We start from the raw sequence: 10,847 nt of genomic DNA, 5'->3' as shown, positions 1-10,847 counted from the left end.
CCCGCTGCACCTCTAGGCAGCTCCCCTGCAGCTAGGCAACTGTTGAACGTTTTTAATTGTCTAAAATGTTGTTATTACATGTGGTGGTTGTTGGTCAGAGGGTATAACCCTCACTTACCTACAGAAATGTGTAGCTACAATTCTGAAATGGAAAGCCATAATTTCTTCATGCAAGTCTAAAAACTTATATTGAGACTGTGTGACTGTGTTCATTTTTAAACGAAAAATGGAAATTGTAGTCCCGTTATTAGTATCCAAGTCTTATGTAAAGCCCTAAGGGTTACAACATATATCTGAAATTTGAAACTTCATTTGTAATTGGTATATTCAGTGGCTGAAGCCATCTTTCTGATACTACATAGTGCATGAAGTGCGAACAGAACTGGCAACTCAGAGGCATATATGTGAGTGCTGTAGAAAATGAAACTTTATGACCTGTTTGCTCTGTTCAAGAGATGAGGCCAAACTCCATGTATTTCAACTTGGACACAAGTCTCAATGCTATTGGTAGGTCTAATTAACACTGTTGATCTCTGACAAATCAGGCTTAAAATATTTCTTGCTTATAAAAGGAAACAAGCGTGTGGATTTGTGTGTGTGAGAAACCTCCACAGTTGAGTTCATCTAATGCTTTTGATGCAGTAATATCTTGCTCTTCATATGTTATCTATCATTTCAGGATCTTAATATGTCTTCCCAAGTGGTCTACTCTCAATCATCTAGTCATCCCATGACACCACCAGGGAAATAAAGGCAGAAAGAAAAGAGGTCATTTATTCAGTGTCCTAAAGGATATATATAGCAAAGATAGAATTAGAACCTGGCTCCTGTGAGTCCTGCTGCTTTGTCCTAATCAAAGGATTGCTCTTCCTCTCCAGAGGAGTCCAATGCATATTTCAGTATCCCTCTGTGTTGCAGGACACCTTTTGTTTCAGATGTAAGTTTTATTCTTTTTCACAAACAGTTTGGCTTTTCTTGCTGAGGCTATCCTAAATTGCATATCCAAAAGGCTGATTCATCCAGCAGAAAAAAATGTTATTGTTAGAGATGGGAATATGATACTGTTTCAGAAACTGAGTCTTGGTTTGTTTTAGTTCCAGAAAACTTAATGTGTTTTCCGCCGTGATAATGCCCAACAGTTTATGGCTTTGAGTGGCCTTGTGTACCTGCTCAATGAGTGGCTACCACTAAGCTGGTTATGGAGGCGAGGTCATCTGAAATATCATATACAGCTAGATCCCAAGATTTTGTCTCATTAGCATGTGTATCTGTTTTTTTGTTTGTTTATTTGTTTTTTAATTTTAGAGGCCAGAATGCAGATTCTTTGGGATTAAGGACAAAAACTTACTCTCATCAATCTAGATAGTATCTGGGATCTGAGGATTGTCTAGACGTGGGCTGCACAAACAAACAATTGAACTTATTTTCTTCCTGCTTCTGTGGAAGGGCAGCCACAGACATTCCTTCCCCAACTAAGGGAGAAACCAGTCATGGAATGGATTTACTGGAGCCACGCACCCGTTTGTAGCACGGAGAGCAGTTCACACCCAGGTCATGTGCCTGCAGAGGCCATATGGCAGCTCTCAGCTGTCCCATTGCTGATTCAGTTCACAGCTCCTGTCAGCATTGAAGCTGCACCTAATTGTGAAACATGAATGGTTCTAGGGCCATTAACCTGTCAGTTTTCCCAGCTTGCCTATGAGCTCGCGTTCTGTGGGGGAGTGAATAACACGAGACTTGCTGGTTCTCCTTGCTTCCAACAAGAGCAATGCGTAGCCATTTGCAAGGGGCCCTCCAGAGCTCCTTAGAAGGTTTTCTAGCACAGTCTTCAGTAGGTGCCCCTTCAGTCTTGTCCTCCTGAATGCACATTTTTGAGAGAAGTTAATAGGAGAAAACTTCCACTGCCAGATGGGCTTTTTGTTTGTCTTTCTCATGATGAACACGGATGTTCAGTAGGTTTCCATGAAAATGTTTCCATGACAAAACACCAGAGACTTCCTTACTGATGCACTAGGTTGTTTGGTAAGTCTAGTATTTTATTCTGCTTCTTAGTTTGTGCTGATGCTTCTATTGGCTAACCTTACAATCTTCCATCACAGGAAAATGGCGTGTGCATTTTTGGAAACAGAGCTAGATGTCTATAAAGATACATGTTTTTGTCCCTAGATGTAGATGTCGAGGGTGTAGATACCATCGTTGACACAGAATCCCAGCCTAAGGCTTTTCAAATAATTCAGTTTTGGTGGTGAGGGAAATGTTATGGAAAGAAAAACATTAAACTGAGCAAACATTATGCTAGAGACAGGTAGCAAGGTATCTCAGCCTCTTGGTTGATGGTTATATGACCATAATTTAGAGGTCTGCTTTTCTTGAATCGTCTTTTATCTTCATTTGTTAATGTAACATACATGGGTCCAAATTAATATTTTCCAGAAAATCTTTCTGAAAAAATGGGTTCACCTATGGAAAAGAAACCAGCCAAAGACAGCTCTGAAACTGCATGTTTGATGTGAATATCTGCCTAACGGAAAGGTCAGATGCAGACTGCATCTGGCTGCCATCTTTCGAATGAACTGTTCCAATTCCACTCCCTGTCCTCACATACTCCTGCAGGGAAAATACAGTTAGGTTCAAATCTGTAATTATTATCTTTTGTACATATGAATCCTAGATCCTTGAAAGCTCCAGCTTTGTGAAAATCCATCTGCAGCACCTGGTGTTGGAATGCTGTGGAAATCTGGCTCTGAAGCCTAGTTCCATTGACCTAAGCAACCTAAAAATCATATCAAAACTGTGTTATTCTAATAGGCACAATGTAGACAAACCCTCTAATGCTGAGAACCTTTGGATCCAAATTTTACTGTTCTGATTCACTTGTAAAAATGAACCAGCTGCTTCTGAGGAGTGAAACAGCAATGGCAAGAGAAGCCCTTGTAGCACAAGGGAATGTGTGTTCACATTCCTCAAATGCTGAGTTTCAGAACCACATCAAGGCCGTTCTCCACATCTGTTGTCCACTTGCATGGTGTCCGTTATCCATCCATTTCGGTTCACACCTGCAAATTTGGAATAATATGCTGTTCAGGGATAAGTGACTTACAGAAACAAAATCTTATGAAGCAGCCATCATGATTTACCAGGAAACACACTCTGCAAACTGCACCTAATTTGCAACAACAGCAGCAGAAAACGGAAAGAAAGGAGAGAATGGTTCTTTCATCGGGGGTGGTTGTTCATTCAGCACGTTGCAGCTTGTCCAGGTGCTGTTTCAGAAATCACTTTCAATTTGATTAAATAATTGGGGGAGGAATACATTGCCCCATTCATTCCAAGTCCCTTAGTGGTAAGGGGAGGCTGGCTGCAGCTATAAGACGTGCAGGTGTTGCTCATATTCTGACTGCCATAAATATTGCCTGAGTGAGGATGGAAGTTGAAGGTAGTGAGTAGTGTGGAAGGGAGCAGGCAAAACAATCACAATAAATCTCCTGAAAGGATCCTTTTCCTCTCTCTACCTAGAAGCACATGAAGTATGTACCTGGTACATACCTGGTACATACCTGGTACATACTTCATGTGGTGTCAGTCGAAATCAAAGCTTGAAAATGATACTCACAGTGTAGTAGACCAGTTTCAAGATGACTGAACAAAGAAGCAATAGAGATATGGAAAGGGTGGTAGCTTCTGGAGCTTGTTGGGGAAGATGCAATGAAAGGACAAGGCACTTCTACAAATTGGTCTGGGTGATAAATTGTTCAGGTCCTCAGAAAAGCATTTGGCTGCCACCCTGCTCCGAAGGTGGATAAAACCTATTAACACTAATGTTGCAGAGCCACTGAATGTACCAAGAGAACTGCAGGGTGACGGCAGAGCTGAGCACTTCGGGGCCTTCTGTAAACCACCCAGATGTGCAGTCTGTTCACCTGCCAGTTCACAGGGTATATTCTGAATTGCAAAGATGAATGTTAAGTTAGAGGGCATATCCTACTCTGGTCTACCTATTGGCAAGCTCTGGTTGCTCCTTTTCAATGCACTGGTTTTAAGGATGCATTTTTGATGCCCAGCTATCTCCAGGCACAGTGAGTGGACATTGTAACAAACATGGTTAACACAGAGTTCCTAGGAGGCCCTGCTTGCCATGCGAAATGCTTCAGTGCTCAGTTCCCTTCCAGTGAAACAGGGGGGATTTCCTCCCTTCAATGCTTATTTTACTCCTTAACATCACTGGTGCAGGAGAGATCAAGTGACCTAGTTATAAACGATGGTTGGGATTCCTCTCTGTGTGCATATGGTTTCTACCATCAGATAAATACACAGATAATTGTGGTCGCTATTTTAATGTGGTTGGCCCTGGGAGTCTTGCGCATTGTGTTCCTAAGAATAACAACAAGTAAGATACAGTACTCCTAGAGCAATTCCAAACATTGCATCAAGTGACCCCTTACAGAAAGCATGGCAGGGAAATACAGTAATTTCCTAATTAAAATCATGTTTCAGTTATTTCAGTTACATTCTTGAATGTTGCTCAGCACCATGTTGCACTTGTTGCCCTTAAACATTGCACATAAACACATCTACAGGGTGACTCACAGCACTGTGCCAGGTCACACCTTTTCCTCCAAGACGGCTGTGCTGTAGTCAGTTGATGCTCTGCTGGTGCCCTGAAGGCCTCCAGGCAATCCCCAGTCAGCTGGATTCATGTTAGCAGGGATAAGTCAGCAGGCACTCAAGCTGCCCAGCTGTGACTTTGGTCAGAAAGTCATTTTCTGATTTATGAGGAAACTATCCCTTAGTCAACAAATGCAGGAAATGTATCCCATCGCGGCCAACATTGGCTCCATGGCCAGTTCGAGTTGTGACTCATACAGACGGTCTCTTTCTTGTTGGTTCCCTCTCTTCCGAGCCAGGCTGTTCACAGAAAGCAATGTTTGTATTTGTTTGGCAGCTAACCTTGTTACAAACAAAAGTAAATACTAAGTATTTCCAGGACAGATGATTGCTCAGTGAATCGATGCTTGCCTGCTTTCCTTTTTTTCCTTTTTTCTTCCTTTGTTCCCTCAAAGTCTGAATTTCTGCCTCATGCAAGAAAGTTCCTCATAGAGATAAGGAAGTGAAAAGTACTGAGAGGTTGGGGAAGGAAGAGTTTCTGGATAGTGTATCTACGAATGCTGATCTTCAAAGCCTTCAGGTCCATATTAAAACTGGAACTTTGTACAGTGAGATTTCTTAGTTTTGCTGGATTTTTAAACTATGTGACTTTATCTCTAAATTTTTGGTAGTGCCAACATCCACAGCAGTCACTGAGGTGTATTTTTTTGGTGCCATGTCAGTTTGGCACAAAATGGTTCTTCAGAACCATTCCAGTTGTCCTGTATGAGTGTGTAGGCTGAAATGTCAGCTCTTTAGGACTTCCAGAGACGAAGCAAAAAACATCATAGAGAAGGAAGAAGGGCTCTCAGGAGCGTCTTCAAGCTGCGAATCCGCTCCACACTGGAGTGGTTCGGGACATGAGAACCCTGGAGTCGGTTAAAATCCATACAGACAGATTGGTCAACTAGAATAGCTACCGCCTCCTTGAGCGCCTGGTCATTCTTGTAGAGCCACTTGAGGCCGCTGCCTGTCACGTCAGTGCGGGCAGCCCAACAGTCAGTCAGTCCTCCACCAGATTGGGCATCTGTACATTTCCCATGGTGACATCGAGAGAGAATCTGAAGGGAAAACCGACGGCCCTGTTATTATACTGGCACGAGATACGACTGTAATCTCTCTAATGCTCCCAAAATAAGCCTCCTCTTTGAAAATGATTTACTGTGTATGTCCATGTCTCAGGGGCAGCCCTGAGAGCACTTTAAGTCCTGCACAAAATAGACAAAATGAAAAAGCTATCACAAGTCATGCTTTCCTGTCGAGGAGAAAGACCCTATAAGCTTCATGGGAACAAAAATCCAAATTACTGTGATTATTTTAAGATGAAAGAAGAGAATTGTCTAGGACAAGCTTTGAGAATACTTAGTTCAGTACACGGGGGCCTCTTGTGGACTTCTAGATCCAACTTATTACCAGAAAGTTTCTAAAGCTTTAAGTCTATTTTTCACATGCTTTTTAGAACGGAGCAGTCTTGGAGGCCACCAGAGTAGGAAAGCGGTATTTAGCAATTAATATGTGTTTTATAAATGTGAACAAAATTATTCTATTGTCATCCTTCTGTGTGTTCACAGCTATGTTTTGCAACCTGGTTTTCCCATTTGGAAAAAAAAAAAAAAAGATTTTTTTTTTAAAAACAGCAAGGAGGGAAGCTCTGCTGTGGCAGCTAACCAGCTAGCTTGATGTGGCATATGGTGCATGAAAGAAATGAATATGTCTTGTTCTGACTGATTAAGAGGCTCACGAAAGGAGCATGAGGAACAATACATGCCTACTGTGTGCAGTATGGTGCATAGTCCTGAAAAGTGAGAGAAAAATGCCGCTGAAATCTCGATAGGGTGGATAGCACCTAGAATGATTGACGGGATGTATGTGTATTTTGGAAAGTTTAAATGAATTTGTTCGGGTAGAGGATGGAAGAATGTGGTGCATTTCCTTTAGTGTCTGTCTTCTCTTTTCTCTTATAGAATTGTTGTCCTGTGCATATTCTTTTCATTGTTTGCGCAGAAAAACAATTATTCCTCTAAATTAAGAGTAAGGGAGTTGCATAGAGAGGGCAAAAAGCAAGATGCAAAACACATTTCATTGAGTTTTATTACTCGTTTTTACATTTACTAAGTGCGAGTACGCACTGAAGAGTGGTAACTTGAAGGGGTGAAGAAATAAAAAAAAGAACCTGCTATTGAGTACTGGCAGAGTATTGTGTTATGATGCTAATCAAAACAGAAATATCCCTTGAGGACTTGTTACTCTTATGCTCTACTCGAGTATTACAGTGTTTTTCTTTTTGGCTTTTCCTCCAATGCCATTCTCCTCTCATGTTGCATGGGCATCAAGCTCAAAGGTGTTAGATTCTGCCAATGAGATAAAGCCCAGATCCACCAAAGACCTGACAAGCCTAATGATTTAGCCTCCTCACTTCTACTGAAATAAATAGATTTCTGTGGGGAGCCACCTTAGTGGCTTTTAGTATCTAAGCATGGTTTACATGGGCTGAATTCTGGGAACCGAAGGCGCTCAGGCTTCTTTTCTGCCTCCTACCTCCCCTCTAGTGCAAGTGTCCTGTTCTTTTAAGCAGAACTGTCAAACCATGTGTTCTCTCTCCAAGTCTGATTTCTGCTCATTATGGTGTAAATCAGGAGTTTCCCTGGCAAGCTAGCAAGCAGAAAACCACTTTGGATTTCTAATTCCTGCAAATAGGTGGGTTTTTTTATTATTTCTTTTAATAAATCAAGCTACTTTTATCCCTTGTTTGTTTGACTTTGCATTGAACTTTAGTGTTGCTGAAAAGTCCCAGAAGTGACAGCTCCAGAGCATGAAGTTTCTTATCCTTACAACAAGCACAGCATAGATGACAGCTGCAAAAGCTTTACCTGGACTTAACGTGGCTGTGTCCTAAGCTGGAGGGACCCACATCAACTCAAGGGAAGGTGCTTTGGTCTCTGCTTTCACTGTTAAAGTGACAAAACAATCTAGTTATTTCAAACAGAAATTTAGATCTGTAATGGACCTTCTGTCCAGGCCTCTGCTGTCACAGGTGAACTTCGCCAGCACCATCTGAAAATGAGATAACTTTGTTTCTGTGACTGCAATTACAGAGCTCTCTCTCCTCTGATGTTTGTCTGATTTCTTTTCAGGTTTCACAGATCAGAGAGCTGATCACGAAGATGACAGCTTCCAACATGTTTGAGAAAACTTCAGACTGTTCCTGGGCTAAAGAGAAGTCTGGCTTACTGAGAGGTGGGTGAAGGAAAAGAGAATTGAAAAAGGGCTTTATCTGTGTGGGTAAGACTAGAAACTACTGACAGAATGCACTTTGCATTTTGTAAAAAGGTAAAAAAAAAAAAAAAAAAAAAAAGAAAAAAAAAATCACTTGTTTCTGGTCTGAATTCAGCTTAAATTAACCAAACACTTCTCAATCCCTTTCCAAACTTGTGAACTTTCCAGGCTCTCTGGCATATGCATTAGAGTTGTTGGTATTCCACTTCTTGCTTTTTCCCTTTGTTTTGCCTTGACTTGCCCCCTAAGGAAACTTAATAGTCTGGAAACCTGTGGTTAGATACTGGGAGGTGGAACTTAATGACATGTTCAGTCATCTCTGAATAGATGAAGCCAAAAACGTTTCTGGTAGCAGGATATTTTTGGAGCAGTTTGTCTGTTTTCAAGTAACAAGATTAATGTAATAATGTCATTACACAGCTCTAAATGCCCAGATGTGTTTTCACAGAAACACAATAGAAGCTATGCTATCAGTCAGATACCTCATTTTCATTGTAGTAAAAGACAGTTTCGCTGGCAGAAGTATTTCTGGATTGTCCTCTCTTACTCAAGAGAGTAAGATAAATGCGTTTTGAGACTGATTAAAAGACTTACGGAAACAACAACAACAAAAAGAATGTAGGAGAACATTCTTTGCTTATTTATTTGATCTGATTTGTATGTATTAGTATGTGTGCTAAGTTCAATCTCTGAATATTGATGCAAGAAACCAAGCCTCATTTTTCTGCTCTGCATGCTATACTCCATTTTCTATGAAGAGCCTGAATTTCAGGGAAAAACGAAACAAAACAACAAAAAAACCCACAACAGAGACAGCATTCATGAAGTCAACCAGTGTCTCTGCTGCTCTATTAACCATCAAATTTCCAACTACTGCTTACCATAAATCAGTTCCCAGTGCCTCAATTTTGAACTCTATGGTCAATTCTCTTTAATCTTAGCACCCTCTGGTGTGGACAGCTATAATAACAGCCTGTTTAATTATACTTGATTTATTTTGTGTTATAATTTCTGTACAAGTGCTATACAGTTTGTGTCAATGAAGCTGCATCTGGTATGGAAAGTGTGCTATATTTTTGGTGTCTCTCTGGAAGATAGCCATTTTGAAGTGCTTACTGATTGAAAGATGTGTAGAATACAGACAATGAGGTTTTTAAATGTTCTAGATAGGAGAGGGGCCCTAGCCCAAATCCTTGAAAGTGGGAATGCTTGAGTCTGGATACCACCTCAGGTTGCATGGCCTGGGACAACCATTTATTTTGCCATGTTTTGTTCATGTGGAACATGCACTGATTGTACAACCTTTACCTCTGGTACATCAGCTTCTCTATATGAACAAGCCCAATCTCTAGCTGGGTCTGCAGGTTCAGTTCCTGTTTGTGCCAGCAGAACAGGGACAGGATGTGATCCCTTGTTTCTTCTTGTTTTTTGAAAATGATATCTTTGAAAATGTCAAATAAATCAGAAGTGCAGAGGAAGAATATGATTTTGCAAAAATTATGTTAAAAAAAAATCAAGCGTTAATAATGTATCTTCACAGTGTTCTGTTCCATTTTTTAATCTCTTGGGAAACCATAGGGTTGATTCTCAGCAGAGATGCAGTCTGGAAACCAAAGAAGGAAAACAGGTGAGCTATGGTCAATTTTTCAACATTTGCTTGCAGATAGAAAATCTCTTTCACTCCTTTGCCTATTCAGCGAAGGCCCTTGCCACAGGTCCTCAGCTGGGACCTCCATTTCCGGTGACCCATTTTTCTCTAAAACTCTCTCATTCCACTCTTACAGCTCACAGACCCTTTTTCCAATGCCTGTCAGATGTGGAATGCTAGCAAGATGGCTTTATCTCCACAGACACTTTAGAAAATAGCAATAATTTCAGTAACACATACACAGTTCTTTCTGCTTTCAGTGTCTTCCTTTGAATGCTTAAATATTTGTTGTCAACACTCCTTTCACATGTTTTGTTTTGTCTTTTATAAGGCAGCATGTGTAACAGCAATAGCCATATGAATCAGGCATTTCCCTTCTCACTCCTCCAACTCCATCTGCTGATCAGTCATTGGAGAGCTCCAACATCAGAGCTGCTTCTGAGGAGCAGGACGTGGAGCAGTGAAAGCATTCTTGTCAAGCGTCCAAGAGCAAAGAGCAGCAGAGATGAGATTTCGGTTGCATTAGTAATAATACGGTATTGATCTCTAAACACTCTAAAAACATTAACTAATTAAGCTTCAAAACACTAAAGTAAGTTTATATTCATAAAGCTCATTTAGCAGTTGAAGAAGTGGAGGTAAACAAAGGGTAAGTGAAATGACCAGATTTGAGCAGAGAGCAAAAGTCCGAAAAAGAGGTGCTGATCACTAATTCTGCCCTTCATACAATCCCGGAAAGCTTTTGCAGTGAAACTCACAGCCATGCGAAATTAGTCTGTTTAGGGTATTTTGTTACAAGCCTGAGCATCTCTTACAAGAATCAAGATGACATAAAAATCCTCTAAGGTGATAAGTAATTTTTAGCCTCTTAGTTCTTGCCTTGACGGATGTAAGGGTTGTCTAAAAGCAGGTGGAACAACAGTGATTGTAGAGCTTTCCTCATTCTGAACCTTTTTCTCATTTGTTTTGCTTTGGCGGTACTAACCGCCTTAACCTGCAAAATGGGAATTCCTGGGCATCATCACACTGATGTCATGCCTCTGTCCCACTCTTCCTCAGGGAGAAATAAAGCCTTCCCGAGGGAATGCTGTGGTGATCCCAGCCAGTCTGTGGAGCTTAGAGGCCTATTGTAAAGTGGAACAGCTTACAGTCAATGGAGTAACCCTGGCTTAAAACCAATGTAACAAAGTAGGGAATCAGGCACAGTAAGTGAATCATTCAGAGCTGTGTTGACTCAAACAGAGGATGATGACTTAGAACAGGTTCCTCAGAGACATTA

Source organism: Tinamus guttatus, unplaced genomic scaffold (assembly GCF_059628265.1).
Source record: "Tinamus guttatus ecotype Peru unplaced genomic scaffold, ASM5962826v1 Tinamus_guttatus_pri_ptg000246l, whole genome shotgun sequence".
In the NCBI taxonomy this organism is placed as follows: Eukaryota; Metazoa; Chordata; class Aves; order Tinamiformes; family Tinamidae; genus Tinamus; species Tinamus guttatus.
This window is presented reverse-complemented; position numbering follows the sequence as displayed.